This window comes from Camelus bactrianus, chromosome 5 (assembly GCF_048773025.1).
Source record: "Camelus bactrianus isolate YW-2024 breed Bactrian camel chromosome 5, ASM4877302v1, whole genome shotgun sequence".
Classification (NCBI taxonomy): domain Eukaryota; kingdom Metazoa; phylum Chordata; class Mammalia; order Artiodactyla; family Camelidae; genus Camelus; species Camelus bactrianus.
The window spans coordinates 55599276-55619545 of record NC_133543.1 but is presented as its reverse complement, the minus strand read 5'-3'; the positions used below and the strand labels follow the sequence as shown (position 1 = coordinate 55619545).

General features: G+C 43.1%; 1 protein-coding gene and 1 non-coding gene across 2 annotated transcripts in view; one reads left to right on the top strand and one right to left on the bottom strand.

The window, feature by feature from the left end:
• Window positions 1-9174: 9174 nt before the first annotated feature.
• On the bottom strand, window positions 9175-9328 carry LOC123618495 (small nucleolar RNA SNORA62/SNORA6 family). The gene has a single exon (XR_006726938.1). It is a non-coding gene; the product is annotated as a small nucleolar RNA SNORA62/SNORA6 family (small nucleolar RNA).
• A 7291-nt stretch (window positions 9329-16619) lies between these two features.
• CHN1 (chimerin 1) overlaps window positions 16620-20270 on the top strand; it is a 192883-nt gene continuing 189232 nt past the window's right edge. The window contains exons 1-2 of the mRNA XM_074363914.1: window positions 16620-16745; window positions 16845-17077. The gene's annotated coding sequence lies outside the window, so the exon portion shown is untranslated. The remainder of the gene's footprint in view (window positions 16746-16844; window positions 17078-20270) is intronic.

The window sequence follows — 20270 nt, the reverse complement described above, 5'->3', positions numbered from 1 at the left end:
CAAACAACTTAAGATTTATACCTCAAGGAACTAGAAAAAGAAGAACAAAATTAGTACAAGGAAGGAAATAACAAAGATCAGAGCAGAAATAAATGAAATAGAGACTGACTGAAAAAAAAAAAAAAAAAGGTCATTGAAACTAAGAGCTGGTTCTTTGGAAAGAAACAAAACAGAAAAACCTATAACTAGACTCACCAAGAAAAGAGAGGACTCAAAATGAGAAATGAAAGAGATGTTAATACTGATACTACAGAAATACAAAGGATCATAAGTGACTACTATGACCAATTACGTGCAAACAAATTTTACAGCCTATAAGGAATGGAAATATTCTTAGAAACATACAAACTACCAATACTGAATCATGAGGAAACAGAAAATCTGAAGAGACTGATTACTAGAAAGGAGATTGAATCAGTAATCAAAAACCTCCCAACAACAAAAATTCAGTACCAGTTGGCTTCACTGGTAGACTCTACCAAGTATTTAAAGAAGAATACCAATCTTTCTCAAATTCTTCCAGAAACAGAAGAGGAAGGAATACTTCCAAACTCATTTTACTAGTCAGCATTACCCTGATGCAGAAACTAGACAAGGATGCCACAAGAAAAAAAATTACAGTCTAATATAAGCATAGATGCAAAAATTCTCAACAAAATATTAGCAAACTGAAATCAATAATACATTAAAAGGATTATACATCACAATCAAGTAGGATTTATTCTAGGGATGTAAGGATGGTTCAACACCTGCAAATCAATGTGTTACATTACATTAACAAAATATAGATAAGAATCATGATCATCTCAATAGACACAGAAAAACTATTTGACAAAATTCAACAACCATTTATGATTAAAACTGTCAAGTGGGTATAGAGGGAACATATTTCGATGTAATAAAGGCCATAAATGATAAGCCCACAGCTAACATCATACTCAACTGTGAAAAGCTGAAAGCTTTTCCTTTAAGATTAAGAACAAAACAAGGATGCCCACTCTTGCCACTTTTATTCAGTATAATATTGGAAGTCTTAGCCAGAGCAACTAGACAAGAAAAAAGAAAGTCTCCAAATTGGAAAGGAAAATGTGAAACTGTCACTATTTGCAGATAATATCATGTATAGAAAACCCTGAAGACTCCATCAAAAAGTTATTAGAATAAATGAATTCAGTAATGTTGCAAGATATAAAACCAATATAAAAAATCTGTTGCATCTCTATACACTAATAATGAACTATCGGAATGAGAAATTAAGAAAATAGTCCCATTTACAGTTACATCAAAAAGAAAACAATACCTTGAAATAAATGTAACCAAGGAGGTAAAAGACCTGTAGGCTGGAAACCCTATAAAGACACTTATGAAAGAAACTGAAGAAGATACATATAAATGGAAAGCTATTTCATGCTCATGAGTTAGAAAAATTAATATTGTTAAAATGTCTGTATAACCCAAAGAAATCTACAGATTCATTGCAATTCTTATCAAAATACCAATGGCATTTTTCACAGAAATAGAATAAGCAATCCTAAAATTTGTATGGAACCACAAAAGACCCCAAATAGCCAAAGCCCTCTTGGGAAAGAAGAACAAAGCAGGCATTATACTCCCTGATTTCAAAATACAGTTGACTCTTGAACAACATGGGTTTGAACTGCATGGGTCCACTTATACATAGATTTTTCTTCAATAGTAAATACTATGGTACTATACAATCTGTATTTGGTTGAATCCACGGGTGCAGAACCATGGATATGGAGGAAACTTGGATACAGAAGACCAACTGTAAGTTACATGAGGATTTTCAACTGCACAAGAGGTCAGTGCCTTCAACCCCACTTTGTTCAAGGGTCAGCTATATACTGCAAAGTTATAGTAATCAAAACACAAAAACAGACAGAACAATGGACCAGAATTGAGAGCCCAGAAATGCATATATGATCAATTAATTTACAACAATGGAGCCAAGAACATATAATGGAGAACAGTCTCTCCAATAAACAGTGTTCGAAAACTGAACAGGCACATGCAAAAGAATGAAACTGGACCACCATCTTATACCGTACACAAAAATTAACTCAAAATGGATTAATCGATGAACATAAAGACCTGAAACCATAAAACTCTTCAAAGAAAACGTAAGTGGCAAGCTCCTTGAAATTGGTCTTGGCAACAATTTTTTTGGATTTGATACCAAAAGCAAAGGCAACAAAAGCAAAAATAAGCAAGTGGGACTACATCAAACTAAAAAGCTTCCGCACAGCAGAGAAAACCATCAACAAAATGAAAAGGCAACTTACTGAATGGAAGAAAATATTTGAAAATCACATATATGATAGGGGGTTAATATCAAAATATATAAGGAACTCATACAACTTGAGCAAAAAAAGGCAACTGAATTGAAAAATTACATAGAGGAAAATGGTAAGAATCACAGCATATTTCTTGTCCAAGAAACTAAGCGAGCCTCTTTAGTGTCTCCTTAAATTGCTGGAGGAAAAACTGATGAATCCATTTCTATATTCAATGAAAATATTTTTCAAAGTTGAAGGAAAAACAAAGGCTTTTTTCAACAAGCACATACTGAAAGAATATATTAACTTCAGAATTTCACTGCAAGAAATGTCAAAGGAAGTCCTTTAGGAAGAAGAAATATGGTAACAGATAGGAACTTGAATCAACAAAAAGAAAAATTTCCAGAAATGGATAAAATGAAGGTAAATATAAAAGACCTTTTTCCTTATTTCTAATCACTCTAAAAGATCATTTACTGTATAAAGATAATAACAATGCATTATAAGTTTATGGCATATTCAAAAATAATATATATGACCACAGCAGCATAAAAGATGGAAGGAGACACTGAAATAATACTGTTGTTAAGGTTCTTATACATAATATGAAGTAGTATGATCTTGTTTAAAGATACAGTGTGATTAGGTAAATATGAATGCTATAAATTCTGGGGCAACTACTAAAAAAAGGGGTATAAATAACATCCTCTTTAAATAACTTCTATAAACTATAAATTAATATGAAAAAACAAATATAATAATGAACAAAACAGACAAGGACAAAAAAAAAATAGACAAAGGAAACCCAAACAGCAAACAAATACAGTATGTTTAAAAAGATTCAACCCAATAATAATCAGAGAAATGTACATAAAAACAAAATGATATAAACATTTGTCATCAGATTGGAAAAATAAATCAGATGTGGCCAACCACTGGGAGAAGATGTAAGAACATTTCTGTTGCTGGTGGAGCATATATTGGTGCCATGACTTTGAAGAGCAACCTTATAACACTTTATAAAGCTGGTGACGTCCTAACACTCAGCAGTTTCACTTCTCATGTCTAATTTTCTATAAATGTGTCATAATTTAAAATAAAAATATTACATAAAAACATCATTTTAAAAGAATATGAAAGTGAATAAATATATATATATGACTAGGACATTGTGCTATACACCAGAACTTGACATATTGTAACTGACTATACTTCAATAAATAAATATCAGGGAGAAAATCATTTTACTGAAATTACATTGAACTTTTTTGAGTGGCTCACTACCAGTATTAACAACCTGCCTTTTAAAACTCCATGACCAAATCCCAGTCCCTGTGTGTTACTTCTCTTGAGGCTATTCATCATCTTAAATACAGGCAAATATTTACACCAAAAGCAGATTCAGCTGGACAGTGTTTGAAACAAGTAGCCAGTGATTTTACACCCTGACATGCCACTGCTGATCAGTTTTCCCACATTCAGTATGCTTCTGAGATTCTATGTCTTCCATCTGAGTGAAACACAAACACTCTTTTGGACAGAGAAAAAACATTGATATAGTAATACGTAATACATCATACATCATACATCATACATCATACATCATACATCATACTCCTTCAAGAGAAACCAAAATGGACCCAACTTAAGCAACTTATCTTTAATATATAGCAGAACCTCTTTCTGAAACTAGAAGAACAAACATTGTATTTTCCCAAATGGAAAGTCTATTAGGAAAATTCTATTTAGAAGGAAATTTAGTTAGGAATTTAAAATTTTAACTTTAAGCTCTTAAGGTCAGATGTATCTAACTGTAAATTAGTGTATTATATTTATGTTCTACTTGATGAATAGCAAGCAGAAACCACTAGGAAATTCACTACAAAAATATTGTATGGAACCTAATGAATATTATGCAAACATTAAAATCATAATTTACAGTCCAATTACAACTGTAAAAAGATGCACAGGATAAGATAAACATATTTTAAAAGAAAAATCAAATTAATGCTTCTGCTTTCCCAGTGATTTAATTCAACATTTTTTCTTGGAAGTTTGGAATTTTCTTTTAGTATGTTTGCTATTGTTTAGGAGAACTTCAAGATCACAGATACAGCTAATGAGGACAGAAAAATACATTAAAATGTTACATATAATATTTAAAATATTTCAATACATAGCTGAGCTATAAAGCAAGGGGAGTGCCATAAAGAAAGAGGATGCCCACAGCAGAGAGTTGGATTTGAAGTTAGATGTCCTTGGCAGTGAGAGATTGCACTGGGCTCCCATCATAAAGCCAGAGCCAGGAAAGCACGACTCCAGTAAAACTCCAGTCCTTGGCAGAAGAACTGACTGTACATCTTTCCAGCAATATCTCTACGCTGTGGAGATAGAGCACACTTTTCAATAGAAGGTGGTCATCTCTACAACAGTCCACCCCTTTGGTCACCAAATATTGAGCACACTCTTCTTCCCACACTGAACATACTTTCATCTCCCAAAGGAAGAAAAACTCTAGTCCCAGCAAATTACTGCATCCAGTTCAGAGTCCAGAGGTGAGTCCAGGGCTGAACTGGCACAGCCCTATCAGATATGGATGTGGCTCCGTGTGACCCAGCACCACAGAAACTGATGGACGTGTTAACCTTCTCTCAGACCCCCAACACTCCCACTGTGCCATTACAAGTCAAGGAGAGGACAACCACAACAGAAACTTCCCCCTCCAGAAAAAGACTGACAGAGGACACGCAGCATTCAGTGGTCTGCAGCAGTAACTAAATCAGATGGGCAGGCACTGTGAGGATTCTTCTCTTTTCTGCAGCTGGGGAATTTCCTTGATTAGACCTCATTCCACTTGTTGGTAGGATTCCTCTATCCTTTGTTGCCCCTGGATCACCTTTCTGGAGGTTCCTGCATGTCCATTATTCTCCTTGGCCACATCGTGGTGAGTGTTGGAGATTACGTCCTCCTTGGGAGTCTTAAGATTTCACAGCCTACTTCCTGCCTGTGCCAAATTTGGAGCCCAGAGATTGTTTCAAACTGTGAAAATCTTTTTAGCCAAGGTTCATGGATTCTTCTGCAATATAGCTTTCTCAAAATCTCAGCTGGCTTATGATCTATTTGCTTCAAGTCGGTGTCATAAGCCAGTAGGCACACCCAGCCTATTCAGATCTTTCCAAAGATATTAAGTCTAGTTTACAACATTAATGTCTCACTCCCAGACCTCTCTCTCTCTTTCTCTCTCATCATGGCAGTTTGAGCCACCAGACATAAGTGAGAAGACTCAATTCTTTGTTGCTGGGTTTATTATTGATTGGCCTTTAACAATTACACCCTTTCTTAATGTCCCTTAGAGTTTAAGAGCAGGTGGCTTCTCCAACTCTGCCACTCTAGTCCTCTCAGACCTCAACAAGAGGGGCTACTTCCCTCCGCTCCATTCTTCAGAGAGTCCCTCTGTCACTTACCATCTGATACTCAGCCCTGGCACAGCATAACTCATAGCCCTAAACAGCTGCTCTCATAACTTACACCATTCAGGCTCCAGGAATACACTTCACACCTCTTTCATATGTCATCACAACAAAGTAACTACATCAGAGAGTCATGAACTCTCGCAGGCTATCACTGCGGATGTCAGAGATGGGCACTAGTTTAGAGTGGGTGGAGGACTGGAGGAATGGAAGTGCTTAGGAAAGAAAAAGACTAACTTGTTAAATCTTTTCTCTCAACGTGAATTCGGCAGACTCTCGCACAATAAAGTATCATTTCCCAGTAATGTCAAATGCCCATAATTACTTTACTTTTAACCCTTTATATCACTACTGTCAAGAGAACAGAAGTAATGTAAAATCTTATTATATCCACATAATTAGTGATTTTATTAAAATAAAAATTATATCAAATGTCATAAATTTTGTGTCAATTTTCCTACACATGTAAATATTATTGACCCACCGAAGAACACCTAAAATACATGCAGTAATTATTAGTCATCTGTGACATTTGTTGACTCTCAGTCATTACAAAAACAGCTTTACATGATTTTCAATATTTTTTTACCTCTGTTTATAAATTTCAAATATCTAGACAACTGTATATATACCTCTCTTTGTACTCTGTCCCCAGATCTCAGGAAGGCAGGCATACCTCTAAGGCCTTAAATTTTAAGGTGCTCTCTATTCCCTTTCATTTGTGTGTGCAAACTGAACAATTCTTGTCATCTTAAACATTGCTTATCACCACGCCAAAGTAGGAGGGGATGGGGAGGGAGCTCTTGAGGGTCTTAAATCAGCAATTCCCGAGATCACAGATACCATCGCTACACACGACCAAGAACTGGTCACATAGCTTCACCCAGGCACAAGGGGCCAGAAGAGGAGAACTGGAGAGATCTGGTCGGCACAGTTGATGTGCTATGTTCCTGTCTTACAGATAAGGCGATCCAAGTCTAAGTAACCAAGGTCACATGGTCACACAAGCAAGAGAGTCAGAATTTAAACACAGGCAGTTTAGGTCGTGAGCCGGTTCTCTTAACCACTATGCGACACAAACCCTCCCGGCATCTGAAGAAATCTTGGGTATGGCTCTGGAAACGCACAGGATGTAAAATTCCGGTTTAAGTTGATCTCATACAGTTCTCAAGGACACAAGAAACTCCAGCTAGTATCTAAGAGTCACTTTCACGGTGTTCTGACCCTAGAACCGCACATGCAGCCACATGATCTCAGATACGTTAGTGCAAATGTCACTGAGGAGATAAACACCCAGCGGCCCTGCAGGTTCATGCCCTCAGCTCTTGCAGTGGCTGAAAAAGCAGCCCCTTCAGCGGGTCTGAGCCAGCCCAGCGGAAAGCAGCTTACAGCCAAAGGCTGAGTTCTGGAGGCTCTTTCTCAGCCTCCTCCACCGGGAGACCTCACAATTACATCCACCAAGTGTCCCCACTTCCTCCCGTCTTGCCTATAAATACATAAGCACTGCAGGCCTCCCCTCCTGGAAACCAGTCCAGGCGCCCCGCCCACTAGGCTGCCCCAAGGCCACCCTTCGGTGAAACAATGAGAGCTCAGGGCACTGGTGCCCTGCGCTCCTTCTGTTTGTAAGGTTTTCTTTTTCGCCAATGAAACTATCTTAAATCTGTATCACATGACAAAGGTGACGTGTGTACCCATTCACTACAAGACACATCTCTGAACACCCAGGAATCCAGAATGTATCCTACATACATATTTTTTCTTAAAAAACAAAAGCACTCAGGGAAGGAAAACAGAGGTAATGACTTCAGGAAACTGCCCCAACTCCTAGGGCTGGGGGAACAAAGAGGAGAGACCGAAGCTGTAGGGCCTAGAGGTTGAGAAAGGGTCCCCCAGAGCTGCGACCCACACCTCGGTTCTGGGAGATGGGGACCAATTCCTGGGGCGACACGAAAAGGGGAGCCAGCAAAAAAGGAAGCAGCACCCCCTCTCCTACCTTCCAGCTTCCCTCGACGGAATCCCCCTGCTGGAACGCACCACAAAGTCTGCTGACAAAGAAGTGTAGTTTGCAGAGTCCCGACCCCAGCATCAAAAACGAGTTTAGAAGCGAGGAGGCAGATCTGAGAGACAGGCGCTCTCTCAGCTCACCGGCGTCTCCCAGACCGCCTTGCTGCCCGGAGGCACGTGGCGGCGGCACGTGGCGGCGGCACGTGGCGGCGGCACGTGGCGGCGGCACGTGGCGGCGGCACGTGGCGGCGGCACGTGGCGGCGGCACGTGGCGGCGGCACGTGGCGGCGCTCAGGCTCATCCAGTGAATGGAATTCACGTGTGCGACTCCCGGGTCACGCCCTTCCTTTTTTCCCTTTCCCCTGGCTGCGATGTCCACGTGGAGCTGAGCCACGGTGACCCCACAGATGAGGTTCACAACGTACAGGTGGTGGAGGAATAAAATTAAAAGGGCCTGAGGCCCTGAAGTCACCGAGTCACCTGCATTAATGCAGAAAAATATTAATTCAGCAGAAATTGTGAAATTGAGTGAGAGGGAAAACCAACAATACCACATAATAAAGTTGAGTGAAAGAGCAACCAACCTCCAATTGTATTCTCTGTACAACAGATACGTATAAAACAGAAAGAGAGAAAGGCTGAAAAAGAGACAAAAAAAATACATTAGGGAAATGCAAACTAATAAAATTGGGGGTTGAGGAACATTCAAATCTAAAGTATTAAATGAGACAGAAACATTCAAAATGGTAAAATATATATATTATATATATATACACATATATATAATATATAAACAAGCCTTCTATTCTGAACATCACCAAAATATGTTATAATAAAGTGAACCCTGGATAAACTAGATCCCAAGAATTTTGAATTCTTAGAGACTGAAAAGGAATTGGACTTAGGCTGTTACAACACCCAAATTCAAATCAGCTTTTGATGTTCCAAACATACTCTTATATTAGATAAAACAGCCCAGAATTTGAGAAATCTACTTGTAATTATTGGGTAATTATTCATTTGCATCTATGAAGGCTCTGTGAGGAGACTGGGTTTTCCATTGATGAGATGAATGTTTCCACTGTCAGTCACTCTAGGAACAGCTCAGCCCCCGCAGAGACAAGGCTTTGGGCTGGAGTGAGACGCGTCCCAGGAAATGGGAGGTGCACTCCAGGGCCTGGATGGAGATGCCTGGCGTGAACTACTCCTCCCTTGGGTGGGCTGAGAGTGAGGAAGGGGCTCCAGGTTAGTGGCCCTGGAAGGTCTGGGCCTGAGTAGAAGTAAGGCTTTTGCTGTTGTTGCTTTGTGCCTTTTCCCCCTCTGTGTGGTACTTTTTCCACCATCCTTGGACCCTCAGGAAAGTCTCATTAAGTCTCTCTCTCTCTCTCTTTTTTTTTTTTTTAACTTGTAGCAAGCATTACTATCAAACTCCACTCATTGGGCCAGAGACCCTTGCAGTGTTAGAGAAAACTGTGCCCCTCCCGCAGCACACTACCTACACCTGTGAATTCATCGGGCAACCAGGGGCCTCAGCTCCAAGTTCTAACAACGTGCGGATCTCATTAAGCCTGTTTAAATGTTCCCACCTGACCTCAGCTTTCACTGCGGGTGACTGAGGCAAAGCCAGGGCAGGGAGGGCAGCAGCCTGAGAGCACTGTCCAGCAGGAGCTGAGGCAGCCAGTGACCAGCAGAGCATCCTCTCAGCCTCTCAGCTCCCACACTGCTTCAGCCATGTTCGGACCCTTAACCAGATGCAGTTGTCACTGGCAGTTGGCTGGGCCTGTGAGCTCTAAGCCTGCAGTAACCTGCCATCACCCAGCCAAAGAGGCTCCAGGCCCAGGACCTCACCACCAGCCCACCTCCTGCTCCAAGAGGAAGAGTCCCTGGGCTAAGTATCCACAGCCCTGGGCTGGGGCCCCTCCTATAGCCAGATTTTGTTCTTTGTTTATTTCGGGGAGTGGTGGTGGTGATATTTAATCATTGATTTAGAGGAGCTCCTTTAAACTGTGTAAAAGTGGCTACTGGGTGCACAGAGGGGAAAGCTAAGTCCACCAAGCTTGTGGCCATCAAGTAGCGTCGTGGGGTAAACACTCGGCTCCCTGGGTGCTTTGGTTTGTTTCTTGCCAACTGCTCCCAAACTGTCCGCTCTTCCAATATCTGCTGTGGGATCTTAGGGGTTTATCTGTCAGTGGCGTTAGGGAAGGAGTTAGCCTAAGTGTGGAGCCCACTGGGTGACCTCAGGACTTTGTTGAGTCTGCTTTTCTTCCCCAAGGGTCACAAGATGAGATGACTCTGTGTCCTGGAATTCCAGAAGAAAGGACTGGGGAAAGCAGACAGAGCTGTCATGGGTGCTCCAATCAGAGAAACGCTGGGAGCGTGGGAGGTGGATGACGTGAGATGAGAGATCATGGGGGCCCATTTGGGAGGGGTCAGGTGTTGGGAGACAGTAATGATAGCTGAAATCTGGGTGTGATACTATGGGGTCCCTGCTGTGTCACCCCGACTCTTCAGCAAAATCACAGAGCATCACACAATGTTGAATATGTTTGGAGTTTCTTAAGACCACGGAGAAGGAATCTGGGTCTGATGCACAGCTGCACCAAGGAGATTTGGACTCAGGAGCACAGAAAGCAGCAGAACCTAGTTGGGGGAAGGACTGGGGAGGCTTCCCAATTCACACAGATCCTTGAATTTGGGTTCAGTCCAAGTTTCATCACGATTTCTGGAGAAACACAGAAGCCCCAAGTAATAAAGAGCCCAAGGATACTCCCTGTAGTGGCCTCCAAATGAGCAGAAATCCTGGATCACAGAGACCCGGCAGGAAAAAGACAGCACACTTAAATTAGGTAATGTGAGAATTTACTAAAGGGACTATGTACAAAGAGGAAGGTCTAAGGATCCTAGAAGCTGACTGACTGGGGTGGGTCAAAGCAAGGGCACGGAGAGTGAGAGTGAGTAGCTACCAAGGAAGTTCCAGAGGAAGAGAGAGCTGTGTGCAGAGGGCTGCAGCCAGCCCACAGGCCCCCATAGGAAGGGACCTGGACCAACAAACATCCCCACCTCTTTCTCCACCCTCCCACCAATCTTCTGTCCACTGGCCAAACTCAACCAGCAGCCAGACGACAAAGGAACCTGTTCATCGAGTCTACACAAGTCAACCCCGGGGACACACAACAAGATGGAGGTGGGGAGACACTGGGCCTGGGTTGGGGGAGGGAGCACAGTGAGCAGATGTCCTGCACAACTGCTGTATGTTACTCAATGTTCAGGTGGAAAGACCAATGAATCTGAAAGGAAGAACGCACTTGTACTTAATATCTGCTATTTATCAAGCATCCTGCACCAAAAACTTTATAACATTTAAAAAAAAATCTGTTCACCCTAAGAACTCGAGAGGTGGGGCAGGGCAGATATTGGTATTACAGGTGAGAAAGCCAAGGTACAGAGAGGTCAGGAGGCTTGTCCAAGGTCGTAGGGCTGGTGAGTAGCAGGCTTAGGGTTCAAACCCAGGACAGACATAGAGGGAAAGCAAGGCTTCAGGTTGGTACCTAAAATCCTATTTCACCATTTCTAATGAGAAAGAAAAATGTGTTTATTCTACTTAAATAGTTGTTCTAACAGCTTGGAGTGCCTTCACAAGAGATTGACAAGTTCAGTTTTTAACAAAGTGTCTTTAGTAATGAATTTGCAGAAGATGTGGCATGTCTAGGAATGATAGGCACTATTAAATGGGACTGAAAAGGCTAGTAAGTATCTTTAAAGGGAAATCTGATTTTTTTAAATATGAAAATTTAATTTTTATTAAAAAGGTACAAGGATTGTAAATACAAAGTGATTTCTCAGTCAGGTGAATATTCGTGTTTCTCTCTCATACAGGACTTGCCTTCTGCATCACTCCCTTCCCTGGGGCTAAAGGGGACAAAAAGAAAGACCTACTTATTTCCACTTCCTTTAAGGACAAGCAGGACAGTGTGTATTGAGAAAAGCAAAGGTTTCATTTATACCATAATTGGTCTAGAAAATTGGAATTAGTTGGAAAGTAAATATTAGGACTGAAATGCAGTTGGTAGCTTGTTTACTTTTCAGTACATTTCCTTCCGAAACAGGAATCAAAAGAAATTTTACTCTTGAATTAACTGAACAAAACACCACCTAGTGGTAGTTGAAAATATTTTAAAAGTGAGGAGAACACAAGTTCCTTGTAGAAAATTTGGAATCAATTCACTATCAGTTTATTTTACCAGGTAACTTTAGTTTAATATTAAAATATTAAGGGGTTTCCAAAGTTGGGTTTGGGGGGCTATAACTGTAAAAAGTTGGGCAGAGAAAATCCTGTTGCACCAATTACCACTGAATACTCCTTTCTTAATGCATGTGTTCTGTTGTGGTTACATGGCCAATGGGATGTTTCTACTTTGAAGCCCAGAAAAATATCCTTCCCAAATTTCAAATTTTTATTTTCAAAACTAGCATGCCATGATCGTTTGTTTCACTGGATGTATCTGTGAGCCCTGCGGTGTCCCTTCTGTGTAGCCCCAAGAGTCCCCTCCACTAAAGCCTTTATCCATCAGCCCATCCTTCTGAAGGTGTTCTGCCTATGACTTCTCAGGGGAAAGAGGGGCCATCAGATGGGAACTCACTCAGCTTCCTGCCACTGAAGCTACAGACTCCCGTCCTGTTAGGATAGGAGAGGTGTCCTCTCCTGCGCTGAGCCTGGGCCTAATGCTTCCACCTGAATCTTGGCATCTCTCCTCAGGCCTCCTCAGGGTGGTCCTCGCTCTGCCATCCTGTCTCCAGGCGCCTCCCTCCCTGCTGACGCATTCCCAGCTTCATTAAAGTGGGATGGCTCTCCTGCCCTAAAAGCAGATAAACCTCGAACCTGTTCAGTGTCCACCTCTACCTTTAGCCCTCTTTTCCTTCTTTAAAGGTTGTCTGCACTTGCTGTCCCCAGTTCTTTATCCGCCATTTATTCCTCAACCAAATGGAATCGGGGCTCTTGGGGCTTCTTGGCAGCATTTACCTCAAGTAGCCATTCCTCCCTTACTGAAGTGATTTTGTCCCTTGACTTCGATGACATCACACTCTCCTGGTCCCCCACCACTCTCTCATTTCCATCTTTTCTCTTTGTATGTTTGCCCTTTAAGTGTTGGTGTGCCTTGGAGATGGCCTTCAACTCTGGGGGTTTAACCCACTCCGATGGCTTAGTTTTCTGGTGGACTGAAGGAGTCTGCAACTTGTTAGTGCTTGCCACGCATACCATTACCTCATTGTTGTTCAAAATACATAGTACATCCTTATAACTGTTCTTTTATACTCTGCCTTGTTACAAAATGGAATTGAGGTGTAAGTATGTGTCTACAAAAGCAAGAACTAGGTGCTAAGTTTTACACTGAACATTTTAAATGAATCATCTCATCTAATTCTCACAACAAATTCATGGATCAGGTCGTATTTGTCTATTTTGCAAATGGAAACACTGAGGCTCTGAGGAGATAAATAATTTTCCCAAGGTCACACAGAAAGTAGCAGAGCTAGGATTCTATAACGGGCTAATGTTTTAATGCTAAATTATACAATCTTCATTTCTTTACCCTACTTCTCTCACGCTAACCATTAAAGCAGTAATAGTTTTCTAGGTGTGTGACCTACAGAGGAACGATAGACACAGTTTAGAACAAAGAAGTTAGAGCTCAATTTTGACTTTCTAAAAAGATGTTTTAAAGCCGGTGGTAGGGGAAAAAAACACTAATGAGAGGCTGGCTTTCTATTGCAAGAACTAAGTGCTTGAATGAGACAAGGATTCTTGCTACACCTCCAAATGCTTAGAGTTAAGCCTGGAAAATTAGCTATAGAATGTACCGAGAACCCCTGAGGTGAGAAACTGCAGAATGTGACATACAGGTCGTGTCTCCTGAGTTGAGGAGAAGCTTGGGAATATTTGGGGACATGTGTACTTAGCACATGTGAGAGCCTGTTCCTTGACCCCTACTTGGAGGCTGACATTCTGATATAAGGGAGTGACGATGACCAGTAGATAGGTGAGGAGAAACTCAAAGCAGATGGACTTGTTTCCTGTCTTCCAGTACATGGCAAAGAAAGTTACAATTCTCCTAGAGATGCCCTGTGTTTGGAATGATACCAGGACGGGGATTAGCAGTGGATGAGAGAGCTGTTTAGATGTATGTGTTTCCCACGGCAGCTTCCCAGAGGCCTGGACCCTCCAGAATGGGGCAGAGAATGCAGCTAAGAGTTCCTGGACTCCAAAGGAGGGGCAAGGAGCACTGAGAGACTTGGGAGCCTAAAAGAGATGTAGGATCAGAGCAATGGGGTCTCAGAAAACCTTGAGGGAAGACTCACCAACATCCATATTCAGTGACCACAGGCCAGGTGACTCTAGCCCACTAGAGGGACAGGACCTCAGGGGATACCAGCAAAGACAGGATGACAGCTTAGGGACTAGGCCATCCTTCTTCATTGCCAAATGTCCCCTGGGAAGGGGAGGATGGAAGTAGGCACTTCCCCTGAAAGCGGGAATACTCGTGCCAAAGAAACTTAGTAAACTTGGCAGAGACTGGGGCTTAGGAGAGAGGAATTTAGGAACGAGTGAGAGGAGAGTCTAGGCACAGAACCGACAAGCCATGGAAAAACCCCCACGTCACACGTTCCTCTGGAGCTGCCTTTGCTTTCCTGCTTTGTCCCTTGGGGTGACTGGTAACAGCGAACCTGCTGGCCACTGTCCTGGACATAGTTGGAAGGGGACTCTCATAACTGCTGTTCACCTTATTGTTGCTTTTTCCTCATTTGTTTGGGAGATTGGGGGTCAAAAGTATTTTGGAGCAGTAAGAAATAAAGTTTGAAAGCTAATTAATTTCAAACATTGGTTGTGAGAGTTTGTTTTTGCTGAATATTTCTGGATATTATCAAACAGCTCAGGATACAGTAGAAGGGAGTGATCCCTTCTCTCTGTGCCCATTGAGTTCTTTCCTAAAATGCTAAATTCCTCTTCTAGTTATGTTCTGGGGTATCCTTACTAAATTTTTCATTAATGAAAGTAATCTCTGTGTGTGTATTCCTCAAGACCCAATGGAACCTGAGTGATGAGAACAATACAGAAGCCAGCATTCTGAGCAAGTCATTAGAACAGAGCCCTCAGGTGGTTCAGCAGATACTGGCATCGTCTACCCACTAGTGTTCCGGCCCCTCTTCTTTGTTCCTTCAGTCCTGACTCTGTTAAGGAAGCAGGCATGCATGTGCTTCAGGGAACTCTGGCCCCAACCTAAATCAATCACTGTAATCCCAGGCCCTTTGCCAGTGAAGAGTTTAGTGATGGCTAAATTCTGTCCAATAATAAGGAAGGCAGTGGCTGCTGGGAAGGCCCTAGGAGAGTTTGGGGATGGCATCTGTATTTATTTGCTAGGGCTGCTGTAACAAGTCACCACCAACTGAGTGGCTTAAATAACAAAATGTATTGTCTCCCAGTTGTGGAGGCTGGAAGTCTGAAATCAAGATGTTAGCCAGGTAGGTTCCTTCCAAGGGCTGTGAGGGAGAATCTGTTCCGGGCTTCTCTCCTTGGCTTGGAGATGGCCATCTTCATTTCACATTGTTTTCTCCAAACCTTCCCTTTTAACAGTGATAGAAAAGGAGAAGACACAGAGACACAGAGAGGGAGGCTGGTAAGGATGAGCCAGTGGAGTGACGCAGCCCAGGAATGCCAAAGATCACAGCAGTAACCCCAGAAGCCAAGGGAGAGGCAGGCAACAGGGCCCCCCTCAGAGCTCCCATAGCTTGTTTCAGTTCTGGCCCCCAGAACTGTGAGAGAAGACACTTCTGTTGCTTTAAGCCACCCAGCCTCTGGGAATTTGCTACGGCAGCCCTCTTGCACAACCTGTGTTGCCAAATGTGCTGCTTTCACACAAAGAGAAGTATCTCTGAATTGCCTGAAAACAGTTATGCCTGGAATAAAACCTCCCAAAAATAAGCTGAACACTGGCTCTCAGCAGACAAACAGAAGGTGTTTGGGAGTCACCAGGAAAGCCAGCTCCTGCCAATCAGGTTCAGCGCCCCCGGCAGCAGGGTTGAGGTCCTGGGTGGTAGGGCCTGCCCTGGCAGCAATGACTGCTGTCCCTGGGATCTGGGAAAAGGAGCCCAAACCTCATACAAGGGGAGAGGGGACCGAGAACAGAAACTAGCCCTGACTAGTTAGCTGACAAGATCACATCTTAGGACAATGTGGCTGGGAAGCTGCCACTGGTTGTTACCCCTGGACACTTGCTCAGACTGCACTCTTGTCCCAGTAAATAATTTCTCAGTGGTCCCTTCACCTTTGCAACATCGCTCAAGAGTTAAAGCCGCAGGTGGCAACATCTAATTGGCTGAGCTCAGGTCCCCAGCGGCCCATGCTAACCCCCAGGGGATGGAGATAGGGGTCCCCTTCAGGTTCTGTAGTGGGAGGGAGGCCTCTCCTCACCAAGACTTACGCAATGGAAGACTCTCCCAATATAAAAATGAAGTTTGGATGCTGAGTAGGCAAAGAAACTAACAAGCACCCACCAAAGGGAAACTATGCAACTGGAAGCATCAGAAACAAAATGAGTAGGAGCTGGAACCCGAAATGCAGAGACCTGCTTCCCAGCCTGAAAGGGTCTGAGAAATGAAGGGAAATTTCACTGATTTAAATAGGAGTGATTTTAAAATTTGTTTCCATTTCACTGGGCATTTCACTGAAAAATACCTTGTTGGGAGCACTTGGATGAAAAAATTCTGATTTGGCATAACTCCCCAGGTCTCTGACCGCAGACACAACCCTGAGGAAGTCGGCGGGCGCGCGCGGCTGGCAGCTGTGCGCATGCGCGCAGCGAGGTCTAGCCTCCGGGTCCACCTGCGGGCGCGGCTTTTCTTCAACTTCACCGCGCCAGGCTCGCACCGCCCGGCAGTGCGGGGATTAGCACAAGTGGGCCCACCTGCGAACTCTAGCGTGAGTTTCCCAAATAAGGGTGGAGGAGGGGCGGTTATTCAGAAGGCAGTTCTTGGTAGGTCGGGATTGGGGCTGGAAGCTGGATGTTTTTCATTTCAGGATGCACAAGGCGCCTCAGGCTTGAAGCAGAGAATTTCTGTGGTTCTGAGACTGGGTGCAGAGCTGCCCCTGTGGCTCTCAGGGGTCTGCGCCTTACCCTGATGGCCGGGACAGAAGACAGACGCCGGCTAGAGGCTGTGGCGCTGCAGGGCCCTTCCTGACCCATCTCCTTCCTCCCTGTTTCTTACGCTCTTCGGAGGACCTGTCAGCAGAAGAGAGGCTGTTCTGAGCAGGTCTGTTCTCGCTGTTTGTGTGATTCATGGTTTTTTGGCTGTGACTTCTCTCTTACTCAAATCTTGTATATATACAGAGCCCGGATCAGCTGAGTCTTATCCCTGTTTCCTAGATTTCTGCTGCTTCCGTTCCCCAGCTTGGAAGACCAAACCAGCTGCCAGGTGTCACGTCGGGGCTTCCTGTATCTGTGCCCCACAGCTGGGAGACATACCCAAGATGATACGGAACAAGTTTAGGTTGTCATTTGGGGATTCGTTCACTGCCAAAAGATGTCAGTAAATCCCTTGGGGTCCCTGAAAACGGGCCACCTTGGCTGTCGGTACTGTGGAATGCCCATCTAGAGACCACTGGTTAGAGAACACTAACTCTGGCCAAGGTCCCTGGGTCTGACCACCCTCGTTCACAGAGACAAGCCAGCTTTCCCAATCAGCTTTCTTAGAAATACAGTTGGCTGTGATAAAAAACAAACATCTAGGTCTAATTAAAACCACACATCTTAAGTGTAGAACTTGGAGAGTTTTTATGAATTTATGTCCCCATGTAACTGCCACCCAGCTCCAGATACACATGTGATTGTAGTTGAGAGTCAATTAGAGCCAGTTCTCCATGGGGGAGCACCTAAGGCAGAGGTTCTCAAACTTTAACATCGATCAGAATCCCCTGGAGGCCTTGTTAAAACGCAGATTGCTGGGCCCCACCCCAGATTCCTGATTCCGTAGGTGTGAGGTGGGCTGAGAATTTGTATTTCTAACAAGTTCCCAGGTGGTGCTGATGCTGCTCGCCAGGACCACACTTAGAGAACGCCACCCAGGCTCGGGGGTTGCCAGTAAGTGTTAGTTAAGCTGCCTGGTATTTGTAACCACACAGAGAAGGAAAGCCCATTAGCAGAACAACTTTAACTAAAATGAATCAACCAGGTACTTAGCTGATGGTCTTTAAGTTCTGCCATTCTGTCATTTGGCCCAGAAGCCTTTAATCCAGAATCTGTTTCCAGCAAAAGGGTCACCAAAGTTATAAGCATAGATTGGATCAGCATATTGCCTCTTTGAGACTACTTACCAGGGAATGAACCAGTGTGAGGATCCAAAGAGTTTGAAAGGATCAGCATGCTTTTAAAATCTGGAAGATTCACTATGCCCTTTTACGGTCAGAGAAGGGATATTGACAAATTGTTTTGAGATCCTCAGAAGATTAACCAGTCAACACCTACTATTAGAGCATTTTAAATATTTTTAAAAGGAGCACTGTTGCATAATAAGAAATGTACATTTGGTCTTTGTCCCCAGTTCCTGACACACAGTTCCTAAAACCCTGGGAACCTCTGGGGAGTGATGTGTCTTTTGTATGCTCATGAGGTGGCTGGTATCTGGAGGCCCCTAGATGGCTTCTGGATGGAGCTGGTCTCCAAGGCATGAGTAAAGGGTTGGAACTTTCAGCTCTGCCAACCTCCACACCCCTGACTGGGGAAGGGAAAGAGGCTGGAGAGTGAATTCAATCATCAGTGGTCAATGACTTCACAATCTTGCCTACATAATTAAACCTTCGTGAAAACCCCTAAACCACAGGTTTGGAGAGCTTCCAGGTTGATGAGAACACCAAAGTGCTGAGAGGGTGGCCTGCCCAGAGAGGGCGTGGGAGCTCTGTGTCATACTTTGCCCTGTGCATCTCTTGGCTGTTCTCGAGTTGTATCCTTATAATAAACCAGTAATAGTAAGTAAAGCGCCTTCCTGAGTTCTGTGAGCCATTCTACCAAACTAATAAACCTGAGGAAGAGGGTCATGAGAACCCCCTATTAATAGCCAGTTGGTTAATCAGAAGAACAGGTGACAGATAGTCTGGGACTTTTGACTGGGCAGTCCTACAGGGGTCTGCATGCTAACTCCAGATAGTTAGGGTCAGAATTGAACTGAATTGTACTACGCCCAGTTGGTGTCTGGAGAATAGAAGAACCAGTTGGTGGAGAAAAACATCCAACACATTTGGTGTCAGAAGTGTTGTGAGTGTGGCCCGCTCAGGCACATTTAGTAAATGTAAAACCAACCACCTAAAATGTGCATTTTTTTGTTTTTGTTTTTATATTCATTTTTCTGAACCTAGAAAGTTTTTCACAACTTTCCATATATTTCAGATTTGTAAATGATGATTATACATTGCTTTGATAATCAGGAAAAAAACCAACCCCCAAACAAATAAAAAATTTCCAGGGAAAGCAATGATAGAGACCCAAAGAGTTAAAATGATTCACTGACTGACACCTCTTGCCGCTTCTCTTTGGATAAACAAGGGCATTTAAGAATTTCTGTATTACAAGATATTTACTTTTCTTCCTACTACTTTTCTTCCTACAAAAGATATATCAAAGTGTCCTTGGGCTGTTGCTCATTGCTTTTTGAGTTTGAATCTACAATGTACAAGAAATAGATTTTTAAACAATAGTCTTTTAATATACTATCTTCCTATAATTTTTCTTTTTTAAAAAGCAGCATGTAGATAGAGCAGTATTTGCATGGAAGAAAATTAGTTTTTGTTTTGTTTTGTTTTATTTTTTAAGGAAAAAGTAAACCACTTTCACTGTGGAGTAAACAGAGTAATTCTGGCCCCCTGATTCATTAAATCCCCTCGTGTTTACTTAGCATGGGCTTCACTAGCCAGTGGTTGTTCTGTGAGCAAACATTCTGGCAACTCTTTCTTCAGAAAGAAATGTACTTGCAGACAGGATTTGTACTATTAACTCCATCTTCTAGGCCTCCACGGCTGAGAGGGATGTGACTGAAATGAAAAACTACACTCAGGTGGATGGATTCATAAGGCTTCATCTTAACAGCACGCTGGGGCCAGGCTTCTTCCAGGTCCTTCTGAGGCTGTGACTGCGCGTGTCAGAAGTTGTGAAAGCAGACTCACTGCCCATCACGTGGCACAGCCCTGAAGTCAGGACCAGCTGGGGACAGGCTGCTCCGGGGGCCAGCCAGGGCTCTTTCCACGCCCCTTAAGGCAAAGGCAACCAACATATGCAGCTGCTTCTACTTTTCAAAAGTTGCAACCCATTATTCTTGTGTTTGGTTGACCTTCCTTAAATCTAAAACAAAATCTCAACAACAACAACAACAAAAAGTAGAGTCATGTTTTTTCAGCATGTGAAATGAAACAGAGTAATCATGGATGACCCATCCTGCCATATTGAAGGCTCTTTGT